Source organism: Protopterus annectens, chromosome 2.part0 (genome assembly GCF_019279795.1).
Source record: "Protopterus annectens isolate FY-2018-M chromosome 2.part0, PAN1.0, whole genome shotgun sequence".
Taxonomy (NCBI): Eukaryota; Metazoa; Chordata; order Ceratodontiformes; family Protopteridae; genus Protopterus; species Protopterus annectens.
Window position 1 is genome coordinate 979,586,173 of NC_056728.1, and position 23,046 is coordinate 979,609,218.

Sequence of the window (23,046 nt, forward strand, 5' to 3'; positions counted from 1 at the left end):
CCTTTCCTGACGTCAGGTTTTCAGGGGTATAAAAGATGCAGCAGATGTCATTTTCTTCAGTTTTTCTTGCCCCAGATGTCAGGTGCCCCCTAAAGGGTAGCTAAAATTATGTATATTTATATATAAAAACACATGCACCAATATAAACTTTACCTTCATCTACAAGCAAATACACCACATAGGTTGTATAAATCAGAGAAGGAAAGATAAGTTCCAGCAGAAATAAGGGGGATGGTGGGTGGGTAACCTGGACTGCAACAGTGAATACACTCGAGCATCTACATTTATGGTAAGTGTACAAAACTGTATTATGTTCTTTGTGTTTCACTGTTGCAGTCATTACATTTGGGTAGAGTCCCAAAGCTATGGTTGGGAGGCTGGAGCTAAACAGCATTAGGAGTGGCCATAAGGCCCTGCAGAACTGCAGTGGCAAAGCTTGCCCTGGATTTAGAGTAGAGTGGCAGATGACAATGCTTTGTAAAAGTGTGCACTGAACTCCAAGTAGCAGCTTCTAAAATGTCTTTGGTTGGTACTCCCCTGAGAAAGGCTGCTGAAGTGGCTGCAGCTCTGGTTGAATGTGGCCTAATGCCCTTAGGCACTGGCTTCCATGCTGTAAATAGCAGAAATGAATGCAGTGGCCTATCCATTTTGGAACAGTCTGCTTGGAGATGGCCTTTCCTTGTGATCCTGCAGCATATGCCACTAGTAATTGCTCTGTCTTCCTGAAAACTTTGGTACTGTCAAAATAGAATCTAAGCTGTCTGTGTACGTCCAAAGAATGCAGAATTCTCTCCCCCTTGTTCTGTGGATTTGGATAAAAAGTTGGCAAATGAATAGTTTGGTTAAGGGCCACACTGGACACCACCTTAGGCATAAATGTTAGGTTTGTCCTCAGAGACCCCCTGTCTGGATAAAAAATGATAAAAGGTTCCACAGCCATGAGTGCCTGTAGCTCTGAAACTCGTCTTGCAGAAGTTACTGCTAGGAGCAGAGCTGTTTTCCAAGATAAAAACTTTATATCAGCAGTAGCAGCTGGCGCAAAAGGAGGCAGGGTGAATTTTTCCAAGACACAGTTGAGGTCCCATGCAGGTATTGGTGATCTCCTTGGAGGCCTTAAGTTTTTGGCTCCTCTGAGGTACTGCCTTATTAAAGGATGAGAAAAGATTGGTGGTTCTGTATTGTAATGAGCCGAAATGGCAGAGGCATGAATTTTAATTGATGAAAAAGATAGGCCTTTGTCCAGCATCTCAGTTAAGTATTGCAAAATCTGAGGAATATTTGGTACAGCTGTATCAGTTTCCTTGTGTCTGGTTCCAGGCACAAAATCTCTTCCATTTTCCAGCATAAGATTTTCTAGTACTAGGCCTTCTGGCTTCCAAAATGACATCCATCACAGCTTTACTGAGAGGTATGCTTTGTATGCCTACATTATCCGCCATGTTGCCAGGTTTAGAGTCCTGAGTTAGCTGTGCAGGATCTGATTGTTTTGTTGGGACAGTAGATAAGGTATTTGAGGTAAGGTCCAGGCTGGGCACTGAGACAAGTTCCTTAAGATCGGATACCAGTACTGGCGGGGCCAGTCTGGGGCAATCAGTATCATCCTTGGCTTCTCCTGTCTGACCTTTAGAAGTACCTTGGGGAGGAGAGGCAGTGGAGGAAAGGCATATACTGATAGGTTTTTCCAGCTGAAAGATAGGTCGTCCATTTTCCATGCTTGTCTGTGAGAAGTCCTTGTGCAGAATCTTTTTAGTTGGTAGTTGTGAGGGGAGGCAAATAGATCTATGTCCGGGCATCCCCATTTCCTTGTTATCATGCTGAAGACATGTGGATCCAGCTGCCACTCGTGGGGATCCATGAGGTTTTTGCTTAGCTCGTCTGCCAGAGTATTTTCCTTTCCTGGCAGGAATTGTGCCTACAGATAAACTTGGTAAGTCAATGATGTGTCCCACAAAGCCATGGCTAGTCTGCAAAGGGGGCAAGAATGTGTGGCCCCTGCTTGTTTATATACCACATGACGGTGGTGTTGTCTGTCTTTATCAGTAGTTGGCCCGGATGTAGTAGGTCCTTGAAGGCTGTCAGGGCATTTTGAACAGCTAGCATCTCTTTTTTATTGATTTGTAGATGCATTTGGTTTGCGGACCATGTACCCTGAATGCATCTTCCTGCCATGTGGGCCGCCCAGGCATAATCTGAGGTATCTGTTGTTAGGTTTTGCCTGGCTGGGGGTAAAGTGAATGGCTGTCCCTTGTTCTGGTGACAGGCCTTCGCCCACCATCGAAACTCCTATTGCAGGCAGGGAATTAGAGTAATCATTGTTTCCAGGCTGTGGCAATGTTGAGTCCAAACACTTTTTAGGTACCATTGAAGTTTCCTCATATGCAGTCTTGCATATGGAATTAGTAGGATGCAAGATGCCATGAAGCCCAGCAGAATTTTATTTGCAGATAACTGGGCTTTTGTTGCCAATATTTTGAAAGAGGTAGTCAGTTGCCTTTGTTTGTCTGGCGTGAGATAAGCCATCTAGGCAGTTGTATTTAAGCTTGCACCCAGGAATATTATCTCTTGAGAGGGTACTAGTTTTGATTTCTTTTCGTTGACTGAGTATCCTAGGCATGTTAGAAGTCTTTTCACAAACGTCAGATGCTGTAGAAGAATGTCCTTGTTCTCTGCTTGAATTAGGCAGTCGTCCAAGTAACGATATATCTGTATTCCTCTTTGTCTGCAGAATGCAATTACTGGTGCCAGGCACTTTGTAAAGACCCTGGGCGCAGTAGATAAGCCAAAGGGCAGTGCAGAGAATTGGCAATGCATTGAGCCAGCCTTGAATCTGAGGAATCTTCTGCATGATTGCCTGATTGGGACATGCAGGTATGCCTCTCTCAGGTCTAAAGTCACAAGCCAAGCCTTCGTGCCCAGCATGGGCAGAAGCTGCTGCAAGGTCAACAATTTGAATTTTGGTATATCCAAGAATGTGTTTAGAATAGATAGGTCCAGTATTGGTCTCCAGGCTTTGTCCTTTCTGGGTACCAAGAACAGTTGAGTAAAATCCTTGTCCCTGCTCTTGCTCTGGTACTTGCTGAATGGCCCCCATGTCCATGAGGGATGAGACTTGTTTTTGTGCCTCTGCCCATTGATTTTTTGGCAGATCTAGCCAACCATTTACCTTTGGCAGGGTATGGAAGTGGAACTTGTAGCCTTGTAACACTATGTTTAGAACCCACTTGTCTTGGGTTATAATGTGCCAATTTTGAGAAAAAAGTGTTATTTTTCCCCTAAGGGTGCTGCCAGGAGATAAGTGCTTGGTGCAGGCAAGGGGAAGTCATTGGGACTGTTTCCTGTAAGGTTGTGATTTGTCTTCTCCACTTTTGGAGGTAGAAGCACCCCATTGCTTTGACCTGTATGAACCTTGCACCTGGGATCTGCCTCTAGGGCATCTGGATCTGCCCCTTTGAGGTCTGTCTGACAAAGGAAAGAACCAATTCTTTGTAGGCCAGTGTCTACTAAACCTAGGTGGCTGTACTTGTAAAAAAAATCTTTGATAGTTTGCATAGATTTAGCTTTGTCCTTTATTTTCTTTAACACCTCTTCTGCCTTAACACCAAACAAAGTATCATGCTGTAAAGGTGCATCTAATAATTTAACTTTGACATGATCAGGCAGATTTTGTTCCTTTAACCAAGCATGCCTCCTAATTACAGAACCCGTAACTGCAGCCCTGCAGGAGACCTCCAAAGAATCAAAACCACATTGCAAAGTATGCTTTCCAACTTGTTCAGCTGCATGCAATAAATCCTGCATTTCCTTGTTTTCTGCACATTCAGAGTTTAACATTTTCTGTTTAAGCAATGCCATGACATGTTGCTGATATTTGAGCAAATGAAACTGACAGTTTAAAGCCCTTATAGCCAAGGTAGCAGATGTGTAAACCTTTTTTCCCCATCTATCCAGTGCCCTAGAATCACTGTCAGAGGGGGTAGGGTTTTTTGCAGCAGAAGCCTTAACCCCTTTGGGACCCTGTGAAATAGTTTCTGGGTCTGCAGCAGGGTTTTGAAAAGGAATTTATGAGAGTCAGGAACCCTGCAATATCTGTCAGGCTTAACAGGAGCTGGCGGTAAGGAGTCAGGGGTCAGACTAGACTCTGAAAACACATCTACAATGTCTAACACAGCTGGAATGGCTAGAGGCCTGTGTTGAGGTAGTAAACGGAAGTCCCTGAGCCTCTTTTTAGATTCTGAAAAATCTTGGCTCTCCTAGTGGAAGTGCTCCCTCATAGTATGTAAGGTTTCCCCATAAGAATAGTCCTCAGGAGGAGAAGCTGAAGGAATAGATTCTTCAGCATCAGAATCCTCATGGGGGAAGAGAATATTCCTGATCAGAAGAGGAATCAGAAGAAATAGAAACCTGATCTGAAGATTCATAGTCTGTCTCTTGCCTAGGCCTCTTATCATGAGGGGGATGGGAACCCCTGATCAAGGTAATCAAATCTTCTGCCATTTTGAGCATCTGTTTTTTGGGCATGGAGGCCTGTCCACGTGGCTCTTGAGTTTGTTTCTTTGAAGGTGTTTTAGTCTTTGCCTTTGAAGCTGAAGTCGGCTTAATGTACAGATGTTTAGGTCTGAATACACCCTCAGAAGCCGTTGCCTGCTCAGCGGCTCCAGACCCATCTGAAGGAATAGTGTCCGAGGCTTCAACACCTTGAGTTTCCAGCGGCATAGCCGACTACACGTGGGAGTCGGTAGCAGCCTGCGACTCTAAAGTAGCGGGCGTCAGGGGCTGCAAAAGCGCCTCACTGAGAACTGGTGACTGGCTTAGGAGAAGCTTCGTGGTCGGTTTTGGGCCTCGGTTGTCTTTTTCTTTGCATTTTTTTGTGAACTCCGATAGTCAGATGGCTATCCGATGACATTTCTGGATAATTAAACTTGCGTCCAAAACAGTTTAATGCAAAATCATACCGACGCTTAATAGTGCATTGGTTAAATCTAGCACAAAACAGACAACCTGAAACGTTATGGTCAGGGCCTAAGCAAGGAATACAGTAAGAATGAAAGTCCTTATGAGGTATTTGCTTTCCACAAGAAATGCAATTAACTTTTTCTGACATCAGTCTGGAGCAAGAAAAAAGTTTCCCCAACGGGGTACTTAGCTTTAATGAAGACTTCGGATCTGAAATTCGAACACGAAAATCTCAGGAGTCGGCCGACCGGCACTTGCGAACTGCTTCTGCTTTGGGCACCACGCGGCAAGAAAGACTGACGAAAATGGCGTCAGCTGCATCTTTTATACCCCTGATGACCTGACGTCAGGGAAGGGGCGACAGCAGCCGACGCAGGACCCAAGACTTTGGAATTCAGGCCGACTGAGGGCAACCTGTCAGCAGGATTACCCAAATGTAATGACTGCAATAGTGAAACACGAAGAACATCTGAGTCTGGAAGGAACTTTGCTTTACATGGATGGGGAGCTTGTTCCAGAGTAGTCGTCGTCTCCTGGTTACCTACCTGAACCTTCAGCAGGTCCTATTTATATCATTGCCAATGTTTAAGTCTTTAGAACGGGTAATTCTGGTGTTGTCTGTTTTGCAGATATGCAGGAGGTCCATTGGGGTGGGGTCTGACAATGTCTTGCATGCCAGGCATCAATCTTCTATCAACAGCCTGTAAGAGACAGAATACAGGAACAGGGCTTTCAGGTGGTCTCCACAGGATAGTTTACTTATGTCCTGTACTTGTTTAGTGAGGAACTTCTGTTGATGTTCCAGTTGTTGGATGTGCCTTGTAAGCTACATATCAAAGGGGGTGTTGTACTCAAAGATAGGTCTGATGAATGCTAAATACAATGGAACAATGATCTCCTTGGACCTAGATACCATACATTTGCTTATAAGTTGCACAACATAGAAAGTACAGCTTTGTACCTACCATAAATGTAGATGTCCGATAGATATGCAACGGCAGTCCTGACATATGGGTTGTCCTGCCTCAGGCAGCCCTTCGGTCGGCCGGATTCCAAAGTCTGGGTCCGGCGTCGGTTGATGTCGCCTCCTCCCCGATGTCAGAGTGGCCGGGGTATAAAAGCATCAGCCGGCGCCATCTTCTTCAGTGTTTCTTGCCCCAGATGCCAGGTGCCCTCCAAGCAAGGCTAAATTTAGAGAATGGATAAAATTCCAGACATGCACAACAGTAATAAACAGATGCACCATAAATGCTATCCTCAGCTAATTTGGAAAAGGGGGAGTGGACCCAAAAAAGATAATTACAGAGGGGTAGGAGGAAGGGAAAACCTGACTGCAGTTGCATATCTATCGGACATCTACATTTATGGTAGGTACAAAACTGTACTATGTCCTTCAAGAAGCAGCTTCTAGAATGTCCTTTGTAGCCACCCCTCTTAGAAAGGCTGTGGAGGTGACTGTAGCTCTGGTGGAGTGTGGCCTGATATTGGCTGGCACACCTTTTCCATGGAAAGTGTAGCAGAATCTGATGCAGTTTCCAATCCATTTTGAAATTGTTTGTTTGGAAATTGCCTTTCCTTGTACTCCAGGAGCGTAAGCTACAAATAGTTGGTCGGACTTTCTGTTGGCCTTTGTTCTATCCAAGTAATAGCGCAATTGTCTGTGCATGTCCAAAGCATGCAAAAGCTTTTCTCCTTTATTTTGAGGATTGGGAAAGAAAGTAGGCAGGTGAATTGCTTGATTTAGAGAAACCCTGGATATCACTTTTGGCATGAATGAAGGATTGGTTCTTAAAGAGACTCTGTCCTGATGGAAAATGAGAAATGGAGGTACTGCCATGAGGGCCTGTATCTCCGAGACTCTTCTTGCTGAAGTAATTGCCAACAGGAAAACTGTTTTCCAGGAGAGAAATTGCAATTCTGAAGATGCTGCTGGTTCAAAAGGAGGGAGAGTTAATTTTTTCCAAGACGAAATTGAGGTTCCCATGCAGGCACTGGTGGTTTTCATGGAGGTTTGATATTCTTTATCCCTCTTAGAAACTGTCTTAGCAAAGGATGTGAAAACACAGGTGGATCACAGTTGTATTTTGCTGAAATTGCTGAAGCGTGTATTTTTATGGAAGAATATGAAAGGCCATTATGAAGCATTTCTGCCAAGTATTCTAGAATCTGTGGGATGTTCATTACTGATGCATCCTGTCCCTTGTTGGCATTCCAGATGTTGAACCTCTTCCATTTGGCTGAATAAGTTTTTCTGGTGGAAGGCCTGTGTGCTTCCAGTAGGATCTCTTGAACTTTTTTGGAGAGAGATATATGGGGAGAAATCATGGAACCTTCCAAGCTGTCAGTTGCAATGTTTGCAGGTTTGGATGAACAGTCCTGTAATTGTGCTGAGTTATAAGCAGAGGCCATAGAGGCAGGCGCCACGGCTTGGTGCGAGTTATGCTCCTTAGTAATGGGTACCAGTGCTGTCTTGGCCAGTCTGGAGCTATCAAAATGCCTTTCGGTTGTTCTGCATTGATCTTCAGTAACACCTTGGTCATTAATGGCAGAGGTGGGAATGCATAGATTGTTAAAGAATTCCAGCTGAAGGAGAGAGCATCTATTCTCCAGGCTTGAGGATGGTGTGTCCTTGAGCAGAACTTTTTCAGATGATGATTGTTGTGTGAGGCAAAGAGATCTATGTCCGGCCTTCCCCATGCATGAGTTATTTGTGAAAAAATGTCTGGATGCAACATCCATTCGTGTGGGTCCAAGATGTTTCTGCTTAGACTGTCCGCCAGAACATTGTCCTTGCCTGGAACAAACTGGGATTGCAACTGTATGTTCAGTTTCAGGGACTTTTCCCAAAGAGTCATTGTTAGTCTGCAGAAGGGGTAAGAATGGGTGCCTCCCTGTTTGTTTATGTACCACATAACAGTGGTGTTGTCTGTCTTTATCAGCAGATGACCTTGCTGTAGAAATTTTCCGAAGGCCTCGACTGCATGAATCACTGCCAAAATCTCTTTTTGATTTATGTGCAGATGCAATTCCCGGGGAGCCCATTGCCCTTGCATGCATCTGCCCTCCATGTGCGCCCCCCATCCATGATCTGACGCGCCTGTTGTAATGGTTTGGCTTGCTTGAGGTTTGTTGAAGGACATGCCTTTGTTTAGCTGGCTTGCTTGTGCCCACCACAAAAATTCCTTTTGTAGACATGGAATGAGTGGAATAATTGCTTCTAAGTTGTGGCTGTGTTGAGACCATAGACTTTTTAGGTACCATTGTAGTTTTCTCATGTGTAGTCTTGCCAGTGGAATCAGAAGAATGCAAGATGCCATGAAACCCAGGGCCTGCAGGATTTTCCTTGCAGTCATCTGGGTGTGCTTTGCTAGGCTTTTGAAGTAATCTGGTAATTGTTCTTGTTTTTCTTCTGTGAGGAAAGCCATTTGTGAGTTTGTGTCCAGTTTGGCTCCTAGAAAAATTATTTGTTGGGATGGCAGTAGTCTTGACTTTTGAATGTTGACTGTGTATCCCAAAGCCTGTAGTAAGTGAATGACATAGTCCAAGTTTCTTTGCTGTCCGCTTGTATAAGGCAGTCGTCCAGATAAGGGTATATTTGTATCCCCTGAAGTCTGCAATGTGCAATTACTAATGCCAGGCATTTCGTGAATACTCTGGGCGCAGTAGATATGCCAAAAGGCAATGCTGAGACTTGATAATGCTCTGACCCTGCAAGAAATCTGAGGTATCTTCTGCAGCTGTGTCTGACTGGGACATGCAGGTATGCCTCCTTGAGGTCCAGAGTAACCAGCCAAGACCCCTTGCCCAGCATGGGAAGATGTTGCTGTAACGTCAGCATTTTAAATTTTGGCACAATGAGAAAAGTGTTTAGAGCGGACAAGTCCAGTATAGGTTTCCATTGCTTTTCTTTTCTTGGAACAAGGAACAGTCTTGAGTAGAATCCCTGTCCTTGTTCCTGAGGAGGAACCTTTTCTATTGCTTTGATTTGTAGCAGCTTGGAAACTTGTATGAGTGCCTCTGCCCTTTGATTTTGTGGCAGGTTTGGCATGCCTTGTCTTGTTGGTAAGGTATGGAAGTGGAACCTGTAACCTTTGTCTATTATGTTCAAAATCCGTCCGTCCTTTGTAAAAACATGCCAATTTTTCGAAAATAAGGATAACTTTCCGCCTAAAGGTGCTTCTCTTTGAGCCTTGGTCGGCGGTGTCAAAGGTAAGTCATTGTGATTGTCCCTGTGGAGCAGTAGGAGTCCCTGCGCCACTTCTCTGGTTAGTTGGTTGCCATTGGCGGCCCCTGTAGGAGCCTCGGTATTGCCCTCTACCTCGAGCACGACTGCTTTTTCCCCTTTGAAACTTGTCAGTGTCTGGAAAGGACCAATTCTTCGAAGGCCAATTCCTGCTGAACCTTGGTGGCTGAACTTGGAGGAAATCTTTTGTACTGATTTAGCCTTTTCCTCAATTGATTTCAACACACCCTGTGCATTAGCACCAAATAGCTTGTATTTTTCCAGAGGTGCATCTAGAAGCTTTGCTTTAACATGATCTGGCAATGACTGTTCTTTCAACCAAGCATGTCTACGTATGACGGCCCCTGTCATAGCTGCCCTACATGAAGCTTCCAATGCATCATAACCACACTGAAGAAAATGATTGCTAACCTGCTGAGTATTATGAACCAAATCCTGCAAAGCCTTTCTATCTAAAGGCTCAGGAGAGGCTAACTTTTTCTGCAAATCATCCATCAGGAAATCCTGATACTGAAACATATGAAGAAGACAGTTTAGAGCCCTCATGGCAAGGGTGGAAGAGGTATAAACTTTTTTACCCCACCTCTCCAGGGACCTAGATTCCCTGTCTGCGGGCAAAGGATTCTTGGCCGAGGAAGTGGCCACTCCTTTGGGCCCCTGAGAAATAGTTTCTAGATCAACAGAGTGGGCCTTAAAGAGATGTTTATGAGTTTCAGGAACCCTGCAATATCTGTCTGGCTTGACAGGAGCAGGAGGGAGAGAATCAGGAGAAGTACTGGAGTCTGAGTACACATAATCCAATACATCTAACACTGGAGGAATAGCTAAAGGCCTGTGCTGGGGTAACTTAAGGAAGGTCCGAAGCCTTTTCCTGGAGTCGGAGAAATCCTGGCCCTGCCACTGAAAATGCTCTCTCATGGAGTGGAGAATTTCCCTGAAAGAAATATCCTCAGGAGGAGAGGCAGAGGGAATGGATTCATCTGCATCAGAATCCTCGTAGGCCGGGAAGGGTTCTTCCTGGGAATCTGAAAGGCCTGACTCACCAGAAGCTTCATCTGAGGAAAGGGTATCTGTCTGCTCAACCCTAGGCCTTTTGTCTGAAGGCGGCTGAGAACCTCTGTCTGGATGAGCCTGAGAGCCCCTGATTAAAGAAATTAGATCTGTAGCTAAAGTCATGATCTGTTTATCCGAAGTGGGACCCTGTGAAAAAGATTTAGGAGGGTGAGACTTAGCCTGGCTGGCAGCCTTAGCACGTATGTAGGCCTTGATGGATATAGACACAGGAGGCCTAGCTGCCCCACGTGCTGGAGTAACTTTGTCCACCGGTATGGTGTCAGGCAAATCTTGGGCTTCGGTTTCAGGAGGAAAATCAACAACCGGCACCGGGGTAGCCTCCGGGACCGAAGTGTGCGGTAAAGCGGTGTCGTCAGCCTGGAGCGGTTGAATTACCGCCTCTGAAGAGACCGATGCACTCGCGGTAGGCTTAGGCGTGGTGTCGGTGGAAGTCACGGGCCGCGGAGGTCGGTCCCGGTCCTTCCGTTTTTTGGAAACATGTGCTGTCGGAAGTTCCGATGGCATGATATAGGAGTAATTTTCCCCAAAAAAGTCTTCAGCAAATTCTGCCCGGCGCCTAAGTGTGCGCTTATTGAAGCAAGCACAGGCAGCACAGGCCGAGACGTCGTGGTCTGGGCCGAGGCAGGGAAGGCAGTAAGAATGGAAGTCCTTATGAGGTATTTGTTTACCACAAGACAAACAATTATTAACTTTTTCAGTTTGGTCTGACATCGGCTGAGGCAAGAAAAGGTTCCCCAACGGGGTACTTAGCTATTAGATGACTTTGGTATCTGAAAACACAGGAGCTGGCCGACCGGCACTTGCGAACTGCTTCTGCTTCGGGCACCACGTGGCAAGAAAGACTGAAGAAGATGGCGTCGGCTGATGCTTTTATACCCCAGCCGCTCTGACGTCGGGGAAGAGGCGACATCAGCCGACGCCGGACCCAGACTTTGGAATCCGGCTGACCGAAGGGCTGCCTGAGGCAGGACAACCCATATGTCAGGACTGCAGTTGCATTCTTGAAGGACATTGATTTAGTCACTACTGTAAAAATGTGATGGTCAAAGGCTAGATTACTGTCTATGTGCGTCTCCAAGTCCCTGACTACTGGGTCAATTCTTAGGGTGTATGTTATCAATATGATAAATTACCATGGGTGGGTGACTTCACAAATGATACTAATATGCATTTCTTGGCAATTAGTTTTAGTCCATGGTTCTGCCACAAGTAGTCTGTATCAAGCCCTTCCTGGAGAACATTAGTGTCAGTGGGATGATAATATGACTGCTCCTAATTTGCAATAGTCAGCAAATTTGGTCAGATAGAGGCCCTTGACATTGGCCTTGATTTCAGAGAAGTAAATGCGAAAAGGAGTGGTCCCAGGACCAACTGCTGAGGGACTCCACTTGTGACTGGTCTGTTTGCACAAGTGGACTCCTCAGTTCTAACTTCCTGGCTCTTGTCCGTGAGCTAGCTGGCTATCTACTGGGTGATTTTATTGTTTATACCCAACCTCTTGAGTTTATGAACAATGCCTGAGTAGGGTATAATATCAAATGCATTGCCCAAGTCAAGGTAGGTAGCATGAACTCTTTCTCTCATCCAGTCCTTTCGTGACCTTTTCAAAGTAGTCCACTAGGATGAGAAGGCACACGCTCTTGACAAAACCAAACTGGGTTGGGTCCAGTGTTTGAAGGATTACTATGATAATATTCATCATTTCCATAATTCCTTCCATTGCTTTGCATACGAGACCAATGAGACTTGTGGGCCTGTAGTTCCCAGTGTCTGAAATTGGCCCACCTTTGTGGCGAAGCATGACTTTTGCCATTCTCCATTCGTGACACATGAAGCCTGTTTGGAGGCTACAGTTAAATAGCAATTCCAGAAGTCCTGACAGGTCACATTTCATGCTATTTAGAAGGCTTTCCAGGATACTGTTTGGGCCCATCTATACAGTGTTTTTGGGCATAAGAGACAGCATTAAGGACCTGTTCCCTAGTGATGGCATTTTCAGAGGTTAGGCTAAAGGGAGAGATGGGTAATGTTATAGCTACATTTGTTTGTTAGCAGGCTCACTATAGCTTGTAGCTCAGTATAGGTAGCTCCAATAACTATGAGCTCTGCACACAACTGTGTATTGCCTTTCAGGCTGCAGACAAAGACTGCCTTGTGATTGCATTTGGACTGGAAGGCCAAATTTACCTCAAAGCTGGCACTGGTAGACTTTTTTTTTGTCCTCTGAGTTGTTTAGTTTGATGAGAGTGCTTTTATCCTGCTGGGTGCTACGCTTCCTAATTGTTGCCAGGATTTTCTTCCTTCTGTTGTAGAGAAGGCTGATGATGTGATTCCACTAGGGTGGCATTTTTTTGAGTTACAACCTTGTATAGAGATTCTGTGAACCATTCCATGTAGGAAACAATGGCCTCAGTGTTTCATCAGGGCCTTGAAATTTTGCCAAGTTATCACTTAAAAGTAAGAAACTAGCCTTAGAGTAGTTCCTGAACATTCCAGGGTTAGCTCGGGTTTCAGGTTTTATTTTTTACTCTGAAGGAGACAATGTTGTGGTCTGACCTTACCAGGGAAGACATTACACTAAGGGGGTGTGCAGCACTCTCCCACATTAGGGCTAAAAACAGTATGGTTGCACCCCTGGTCAGTGTACTAACAATCTGGTCCAGGGAGTTTGTGTTTACAAAATCCGGAAATCTCTGGGCCCGTATGTTTGCGGTCGCATACGATTCCCAGTTAACAGTGGGGTAGTTAAAGTCACCCATGAATATCACATTGGGTTGAATGTTGAGCGTTTCCAATATGTTTAAATACAGGTTATGGGTTTCCTGGGTCACAGAGGGGGACCTGCAGCATGCAAAGAAGTGGCATGGCTTATTGCCCATGGTGATTTGAATGTGGAGAAGCTGAAGTGCATTGTCCTTTTTGACCAGACTTCAGGTATATTTATTTTTGATACTAATCAATACACCTTCACCTTTAGTCCCTGTATGTGTAGTAGCTGGTCTAAATGTGAGTAAAGCATTATAGCTCTGCACTGACAGTGTGGTCCCCATGGCTTTAAACCATGTCTCAAGGAATGCACGGACATTAACATGCTCTAGGATGGGAAGAGCTTGCAGGGAGTGAAGATTCTTTAGATTCCTCGCATTAAGATGAAACTCTTTAGATTTTCTTGGTTTTGACTTGCTATGTGGGAAGTATTTTAAGTTTGGCATTGCCTAAAAAACGTACTACGGGGTAGAGCAATGTTTTAGCTATTATTCAAAGGCCTAAAGGGGAGAAGTGCAGATCATCCCTGGCAAAGCAGCGTGGTCTGTTGACCATCTATCTCCTTCCATGTTGACAAATATTGCACCCCCTTAGAATGACACCAAACACTAAGCTAATTAATAAAGTCAGTCATCATCTTTTCAGATTGTGGCATTGTCCTTGGAGAAGTTAAAATGTCATTCAGTGCTAGTCTCATACCAGCCTCAGACACACATATCAAGAGTGTCACAATGTCTCTCTTCATATAATCTAGGTAAGTACATCTCACGTCATTTACACTCGCATGGACTATGCATAATAAGGCAGGTCCTGGACCCTGATAAGCAAATGAACGTGACCTTCTCCTTCCTGGTGAGAGGGACATCAGTGTGTCTCACAATGGAGTACACAACGAACAGAATGATGGGATTGTGTGATGGTATGTCTTATGGGTTTAGAAGTAGAGGTTCCATGAGATGTGACTGTGTGTGTTGATGTGGGTGTTGTTTTGAAAGACAGCATTAATTGCTGCTGAGGGTATTTGATGTGTATACTTTAAATAGGAGGTTTTAAGTGCCTCAGCATATGTGAATCTATGTGTATTCTCTGAACTGTGTGTGATGGGTGCAGCATGTGCACTACTGACAACCTCACTGACATTAGCAGTGCTTTTGACATTATACATTACCAGTTTGTTTGGGAATTGGCTGGTTGTTAACAAAAATAAGGCAAGTTTTATGCCCATAGCCACCAAACTGGTAATGGAGAAAGTGAGAAATTCCTTTTTGTACTGATTAGACAGTTGCACTGAGAATATAGATTAATATCAGGAGTAAATGGTTTGCAACTCTGGAGGAAGTGCTCGCCACTGCAAGCTAGTTGCCATGTGTGCAACTAGGTACTGGTGAAATTTCAAGGGTGCCTTTTTTTTTTTTTTTTTTTTTTACAAGAAATACAATGCTCCTTAGCCTTTTCACTCACCAGAAGCAAAACAGCAGCACCGATTCCAAGATGAGAAGCAGGCTACTGGCTCTTTGGTTATTAAAAGTCTCGTCTTAGATAATGCAGGGGTCTGTAGGCTTGCTGCATCCTTTTTCTGGTAAATGACAGAAACAGCAACCAGACCAATCAGGAAGGTTGCCACACAAAGACTCACTGCCAAATCAAAGACGATCAAGAATCAATATCCTCTGCCCTTTCTTTCACAAGGAGCACAGTATATGCACAAATTCCAAGCTGGCACCTCTGAAGCAGTTATAAGGCTTTCTGGTGATACGCACTCTCCAGGAAATGATGTCCCTATATTCCTCCTCTCACTAGGAGAAAAAGAAAAACACTAATCCCAAGATAACTACTGAAAGGCAGAACGTCATATGTCCTATAATTGGTGGTCTTGGGCAATATGTTACTGATTTTAAAGGTAAGATGGAAAGAAATTAGAAGTTATGTACTTACCATAACGTTCCATCTGAGTAGGTGGATTCATTTGTCTGCAACTTGTGGGTATGGATCCGATATCGGATCCGAACCGGCATGGTTTATCCAGTTATGGATCCGATCTCCTAGCTCCTCCCCTCACCCATAATGCCCTGCTCTCCCTACATGACCTCAGATCGAGTTTGGCCTGCACCAACTATCCTAATAAAGGGTAACACATCCTATGCAGGAAACTAACAAGGCCAGGGGGATAGGAGGGCGGGATGGTTGCAGACAAATGAATCCACCTACTCAGATGGAACGTTATGGTAAGTACATAACTTCTAAATCTGAAGTAGGAGAATTCATTTGTCAGCAACCTGTGGGACAGAGTCCCCAGCTACCTGAATCTTGGACGGCCATCATGGAAGGATATTCCGGAGCTAAAGGATGCTCTACATCTAGACGTGATGTCCAGCTTGTAATGAGAAATAAAGGTATGAGATGAAGCCCACGTGTCTGCTGAACAAATGTCATCCAGAGGAACCCTACACTTAAAGGCCGCTGAGGTAGAGACAGACCGGGTCAAATGAGCATGGACTCCCTCCGGTGCGGGCCTCCCAGAAGCTTGGTAAGCTAACAGAATACACTGAGAAATCCAGCGTGACAAGGAAACTTTGGAAATTGGCTTACCCAGATTGAATTTGGCAAAGGAAATGAACAATTGGTCGGATTGCCTATGACCAGCTGTATTGTTAAGATAAAAACGAAGCTGCCTGTGAACATCCAAGGAATGCAGCTTGTATTCACCTTTGTTCTGATACTTAGGAAAGAAAACAGGGAGGTTGATGGACTGATTAATATTCGCTTCCGAAGCTACCTTAGGAAGAAAGGAGGGATTGATTGTGAGGCACACCCGGTCCGGATGGAAGACCAAATAAGGCGGTTTCATGTACAGGGCTTGAAGTTCAGAAACTCTCTTAGCTGAGGTAATGGCTACTAAAAATGCAGTCTTAAGAGACAAGAATTTTAGATCTACTGTGGCCGCAGGCTCGAAGGGGGTAGCGGTCAAGGCCTGAAGAACCAAAGAAAGATCCCACGGGGGAACCGTCTCTTTCACAGGGGGTCTAAGCAAAAAGGTGCCTTTTAGGAAGATTTTACATAACCTGGCAGACATAAGAGGCCCAGAGTCATGACCAACATGGTAATGAGAAATGGCCGCTAGCTGAACTTTGACCGTAGAACTACTGGCGCCATCATTAGAGAGAGTAGTAAGGAAGTCTAGAACCAAAGGAAGGGGAACCGTGAAGGGATCTAGACCTTGCCGCTACGCCCAAATGGAGAAACGCTTCCATTTACTGCGGTAAATTTTTCTAGTAGAGGGTTTATGAGCCGCTACCAGAATGGCCTTAACTGGGGACGAGATACCGGGAGTCCTGATTAGGAGTGGAACTGGAGCAGCCAAGCAGTCAGCTTCAGGTTGTCCAGGTTCGGAGTTGGTAGGTTCGATGGGTGTGATATCAGATCTGGAATGGGATCTAGAATCCAAGGTGGATTCACTGAATGAGACCTTAGGTAAGGGAACCAGATCTGTTGAGGCCAGAATGGGGCAATGAGGATCATTCTGCACCCCAACCGAGAGGCTTTCTGAAGCACCTGGAGCATCAGAGGCAGAGGAGGGTATGCGTAAAGAAGACTGGGAGGCCAAGCATGCACCAGAGCGTCTCTCTGGGAATCCCCTGGAGGTGGGATTAGAGCGAAAAAACTGTCGCACTTGGCGTTTAAGGGAGAAGCAAAGAGATCACAACAGGGAGTCCCCCTCCATGCGAAGATACGTTCCGCTACTTGAGCATTGAGAGACCACTCGTATGGGCAGAGAATGGTGCGACTGAGCTTGTCCGCAAGGATGTTGGACCGACCCGGAATATGCGTTGCGATGAGAAAGCGGTTGGTGGAGATCGCCCATTCCCACACTCTCATGGCTTCTTGACATAAAGGGTAAGACCCGGATCCCCCCTGTTTGTTGATGTACCAGACCACTGACATGTTGTCTGACTGAATCGCAATTGTTCCCAGGGGAAGGAAGGCTTGAAGTGCTTGCAACGCCAAGAGCACTGCCCTCATTTCCAGAACATTGATATGCAGGGAGGTCTCTGAGTCATTCCACGTGCCATGGACCGTCCGGCCCGCAAAATGCCCCCCCCCCACCCAATGCGGGAAGCATCCGTGGTCACTGTGGCAAGAGGGGGAGATGCACAAAAAGGGTGGCCTCTGTGGAGATCCGGGGAATGGAGCCACCACAAGAGAGACCGCTTGCAAGCCTTGCTGATTGCAATGGGGTGATGCAGGGGGAGAGAGAGAAATGACCATTGCACCTGAAGTGTCCACTGAAGGACCCGCATGTTTAAGCGGGTGAGCGGAAGAGAAATCTCTGCCGCCATAGACCCTAGTGCCCTCAGGACCAATTCTGCAGGAACCGAGCTGGAGTGGAGGATGGCCTGCACCTGGAGTCGCATATTCCGAACTCTGTCGGTTGTGAGAAAGGCCCTTAACTTCCTCGTGTCTAACCTGGCTCCTATGAATTCTATTAACTGAGTAGGGACCAGGTTGGACTTTCCTACGTTTACCGTGATGCCTAGCCAGGGAGCTAGGCAAAGAAAAGAGTCTCTTGCCAAGGATAGTGGATGCCTTGTTGGGGCGGTGAGAAGCCAGTCGTCCAGGTACGGAAAGACCTGCACCCCCTGAAGCCTCATGTGGGCCGCAACCACTGCTAATACTTTGGTGAACACCCTGGGGGCTGTGGTGAGACCAAAGGGAAGGACCCTGAACTGGTAGTGACTGGCTCCCAGCCGGAAGCGAAGAAACCCCCTGGATCGTCTGTCCATTAGTATGTGGTAGTAAGCATCCTTGAGGTCTATAGAGGACATCCAGTGATTCTCTCCTAGAAAGGGGAGGATGGATTGTAGAGTGACCATCCGGAACTTCTCCTTGGGAACTGCCAGGTTTAATAGGGACAGGTCCAGAATGGGTCTTAGGTCCCCCGTCTTTTTTGGCACTAAAAAGAACCTGGAGTAGAACCCTGATCCGATCTGGTCTGGGGGGACGGGCTGGATGGCTCTTTTCCTCAGCAGATGGCCAATTTCTGCTGAAGCGGCCTCCCTCTGATCGGGTGGAACGTCGGGGAGGGATTTTAATTTTGGGACGTGAAGAAATGGGATTTTGTAGCCTCTGGATATAATCTGGAGAACCCAGCGGTCTGATGTTATGGACTCCCATGCCGCTAGGTGCTCCGAAAAACGTCCCCGACTGCCTCCAGAGTGGAGCAGTCGGGCAACCCCTCATGGTTGCTGCGTGGGCCATTCAGAGAAAGGTTCTCTGGACCCAAAATTCCTAGGAGCCTCTCTGCCCCTAGGGCGGCGTCCTCCGTGTCCTCCTCTGCCGCGGAAGGACTGGTTGTCCGGAGCGGGTTGGGATTGCTGCGACTTCCAGAACCACATCTTCTTCTGGCCCTTTTGGTTCCTAGAGTAGGACCTCTGGGGCACAGAAAAGCGGACTCCGATGGCAGACAGCGTCTTCCCGTCCTTCTCGCTCTGGACAAAGGTGTCGCGAACCGTCTTGCCAAAAAGGGCAGAACCGTCAAAGGGGGTGTTCGCGAATGACGCCTTGAAGGGCTCCGTGAAATCGCAATGGTGGAGCCAGGCCTGGCGTCTTGTGACTAGGCCCACTCCTGCAGCTCTAGCGGCTCCCTCGGTAGCATGGGAAAGTAACCGCATAGAGGTATTGGTCACGGAACGAAGAGTGGCCATACGGGTGGAGTGCAAGAGTTTGTCCTCCTCCGACATGGACTCTGGGGGGATGCAGCGTATTCTTTGATAAGATCGCGCTCCATCCTAATGACATGTGCCAAATAGTTGAGCGCCCTCACTGAGAAGGTCGCTGAACTAAACATTCGAGCGGTCCATCATCCGAGACTCCTTGCTCGGGGGATGGACTGAGGGACTCTCCTGAGCGAGTTCCCTCTTAGTGGCTGCTGCCGACAACATGGCATCTACAGGGGGTCCCTTGCTCCAGTGGGCACGGTCAGCAGGGGGGCTAAGAATCCTGTCCGGCCTCTTGGGGATTGGCTCCATGGTGTCTGGTTCCTTCCACGCCCTGGTGGTAATAAGGTCCACCAGGGGGTCGGCAGGAGGGGACACCCAAGAGGTAGATGGGCCCGCTTCAAATGCCTCCAAGAACACGGACTCGTCCGAGGAAGACTTTGGGGCAGACCACCCACCTCTTATACGTAACATTTCCATGATGTCTCCAAAGGAGACATCCTCAGGGGGTGATCTTGGGGAGCCTTCCCCTTCCTCCAAGTCCGTGTCTTCAGTTAAAGACTCGGGGGAGTCTATATGCCTCCTCTTACATGTGTGCTTGCGAGGTGCTTCCTCGGGGGGGGGGGGGCTGTCTGAGGAGCCCTCGCCAGCGGTGTCCCGTTCCAAAGGAACTGCTTGGGGCAGTGAAACTGGCTGTCCCAGTGGCCGGGTGACAGAAGCCTGACCCAGAGCAGATGGAGTGCGGGACGGAGCCGAAGCAAGGGCAGGGGGTCCAGATGCCCTCAACAGAGCCCTCTCCACTACATCAAAAGCCGAGGGGGAGCCAGCCTCGACCAAAGGATCCGAAAGTTGGCTCCCCCTCGGATTCGAGGAGTGGATCGGAGCCGGCGCAGAGCCCCTCGGATCTGAGGGACCAGTGCGCTCCAACACGGATGGCGCCGAAGGCACACTGAGTCACTCGGATCCGAAGCTCGGGCCAAGGCTCCGAGAGGTCGGATCCGACAAACTCGAGGGCAGGGTCGGATCCGAAGTACCCAGTACTGTCGGTGCCGACCCACCCCCAGCTCCGAAGCTGCCCGGCTCCGAGCCCAGGTAGCGGGTCTGAGAAGGAGCTATGGGCTTGAAAAATGGGGTCGAGCTCCCCCCCCCGGGGGGGGGGGGGGAGGCAGGAGCACTCCCATCTGCATCTGGGCCTGGATGAACCTTCTCATCATCCGGTCCAGATCAGCGTCGGAGAGGCTGTAGGTAGACCTCGAGGAGGCTACCGAGGTAGGCCTTGAGTGCTGCCTCGATAGCCTTGAAGGAGGTCGGGTCTCCTCCTCCTCAGGTCCCGGTGAAAAACATGGGGACCGGAGCCGAGGAGGAGAGCCAGCAGCCAGAAAGGCCGGAGGAGAAGCCCGCTTAGCCGATGGGGCCGAGACGGAGGTCTCGGCCCGCCGCTTGTAGTGCTTCTCTCTCTGGTCCTTCTTCCTGGCTTCCCTCTCCTCCGAACCCATAGACGGAGTTTGAATCCCGGGAGGAGGAGGGGGAGCAGGCAAGGCAGTAACCACAGAAGCAGTCACTACCAACGGGGCGGGGGCCGAAGCCAAGTCCGGGGGTAAGAGACCTGCCAAGACCAGCTTTGACCTCCACTCCTTCAATGCCCTGGGGTTGAACCCTGCACAGATTGAACACCCAGAAGTGAGGTGTTCAACCCCAAGGCATCGAACGCACCAAGTGTGGCCATCAGCAGGGGATAGCTTATGGCCACACTCGGAGCATTTTGAGAAGATTGCCTTTGGGGCCTCAGCCATACTAACTTTTTTTTTTTTTTTTTTTTAAAGAAAAAAAATGAAACTAACACACACACCGAAGGCCCCAAAGAAAAACACACACTCACACTAGCTACGCGCCAGAGAGGGGTGGGTACACAAAAATAAGTCAACTTAACCCAAAAATACTATAAATAGGAAGGGAACCTAACACTTTCACACAGTTAAAGTATTTTTAAACAGAAATAACCCTTATAAAATACTGAAAAAACCACTTAGCTTATGGAGCTCGAAATCTAGGCTGTCACCATGAACGCGGCAAACTAGATCTGAGGTCATGTAGGGAGAGCAGGGCATTATGGGTGAGGGGAGGAGCTAGGAGCTCGGATCCATAGCTGGATAAACCATGCTGGTTCGGATCCAATATCGGATCCATACCCACAGGTTGCTGACAAATGAATTCTCCTACTTCAGATAAGAAGTTATGTACCTACCATAACGTTCCATGTTAGCTGTCTTCTTCTCGCCTTCTTTCTTGCTGGTTGGGTTCGGAGCCGATCCTCAGCTCCGACTCTGCCATCTTCTAAAGCTGGAGAGCTGTTTACTGGCTCGAGGCCACCCCATATCCCATGATGCCTGGCGCTAGATACCCAGATCTCGTTTGGCAAGTCTAACTGCAGACTTAATAAGGAAAGGATCCTATCCTGGAATGTATAAAACCTACCAGAGAGGCTAATAGGCAGAAAGGAATAGCCAGAGAAGGCTCAGCCAGTGAAAAACCATAAGGAACTCTTCTTGGTCTACTAGGATAGGGGGGATGGAGGGTGGGAAGCAAGAAAGAAGGCGAGAAGAAGACAACTAACATGGAACGTTATGGTAGATACATAACTTCTTTATGTTAAGTTGTCTATCTCGCCTTCATTCTTGCTGGTTGGGACAGCGTCCCTAGCACCTAAAATCCTGGGTGGCTCATCGGAACAAACTCTTCAGAACAGTGGAACCAAAATCAGCTCTGCTCCTGGAAACCACACCCAACTTATAGTGCGAAATGAAAGTATATGGGTTGGCCCACGTAGCCGCAGCACAAATAGATTCCATGGGCAACCTAAAATGAAAGGCCACAGAAGTGGCTAAAGCTCTGGTGGAGTGACCTTTTGGTTTAACAGGCAATTCTTTATTCCTCGGTTGATATATAAATGTGATGATAGAAGTACACCACCTGGACAAGGTTACTTTTGAGACTGGAAGACCTTGTTTACCCTCAGCATAAGAAAGGAAAAGTTGGTCCGATTTTCTGATGTCCTTAGTTCTATGCAGATAAAATCGTAGTTGCCTGTGAACATCTAACTGATGCAATTTATATTCCGCCCTGTTGGAGTGGTTGGGAAAAAACACAAGAAGGTCTATGGACTGATTCAACTTAATCTCTGAAGATACCTTAGGAAGGAAGGAAGGATTAGTCCTAAGAGCAACCTTGTCATTGTGGAACACCAGGTACGGAGAACGGGTACAAAGAGCCTGAAGTTCCGAAACTCTTCTGGCTGAAGTAATAGCTACCAAAAAGAGAGTTTTCCAAGATAAAAACTTCAAGGATGCAGGCTCGAAGGGGGGCAAAATTAGAGAAGCTAAAATCAAATTTAGATCCCATGGAGGTGGAGGATCTCTCACTGGAGGCCTGAGCAGAGTGGTCCCTTTGAGAAAGGTTTTACATAGCTTATGGGACATGATATTATTTTCTGACAGGCCAATGTGAAAATCTGAAATTGCAGCTAACTGAACTCTGATTGTAGCGGAAGCGGACCCAGCATGAAAGAGTTCTGCAAGAAATTCCAAAATGTGGTGTACAGGGGCAGAAAAGGGGTCTATACTCTTAGCCTCTGCCCAAGAAGAAAAATGTTTCCACTTACTAGCGCAAGTTTTTCTAGTCGTAGACTTGTGCGATAAAAAAATTTTGCGCACAGAGGGGGAGATATCAGGAAGCTTGGCTAAAGATGGAAGTGAAGCAACCAAGCAGTGAGCTGGAGAGATTGCAGGGACTGGTGCAGCCCGCCCGACTGATGGATCAGAAGGTCTGGAACTAGGTCCAGAGTCCAAGGCTGCTCAAGAAGATGATGATGATGCAGGAACGGGAACCATGTTTGTCGAGGCCAGTAAGGAGCAATGAGGATCATTTTGCAGCCCAATACGGTAGCTTTCTGTATTAGCTTCGGAATTAGGGAAACTGAGGGAATGCATAAAGAAGTCCCTGAGGCCAATCATGGACTAGAGCGTCTCTGGGGGGATGTCCGGGAAGTGGAAGGAGAGAGAAGAAATTGCTGCACTTGCTGTTGAAGGGGGGTGGCAAAAAGGTTGCAGCAAGGTTGGCCACATTTGCGGAATATTTGGTCCGCAACTACTTGATTCAGAGACCACTCGTGAGGCATGAGCATTTCTCTGCTCAGCCTGTCTGCTATGCTGTTGGACCTCCCAGGGATGTGCGTTGCGATCAGAAACCGTTGGGAAGGGATCGCCCACTGCCAGAGTCTGAGTGCTTCTCGACATAGGG

General features: G+C 47.2%; 1 protein-coding gene across 3 annotated transcripts in view; it reads right to left on the minus strand.

Moving 5' to 3' along the window:
- The window catches only part of NUP54 (nucleoporin 54), a 1,988,420-nt gene that overhangs the window by 1,253,949 nt on the left and 711,425 nt on the right, over positions 1-23,046 (minus strand). The gene's annotated exons all lie outside the window — the stretch shown is intronic.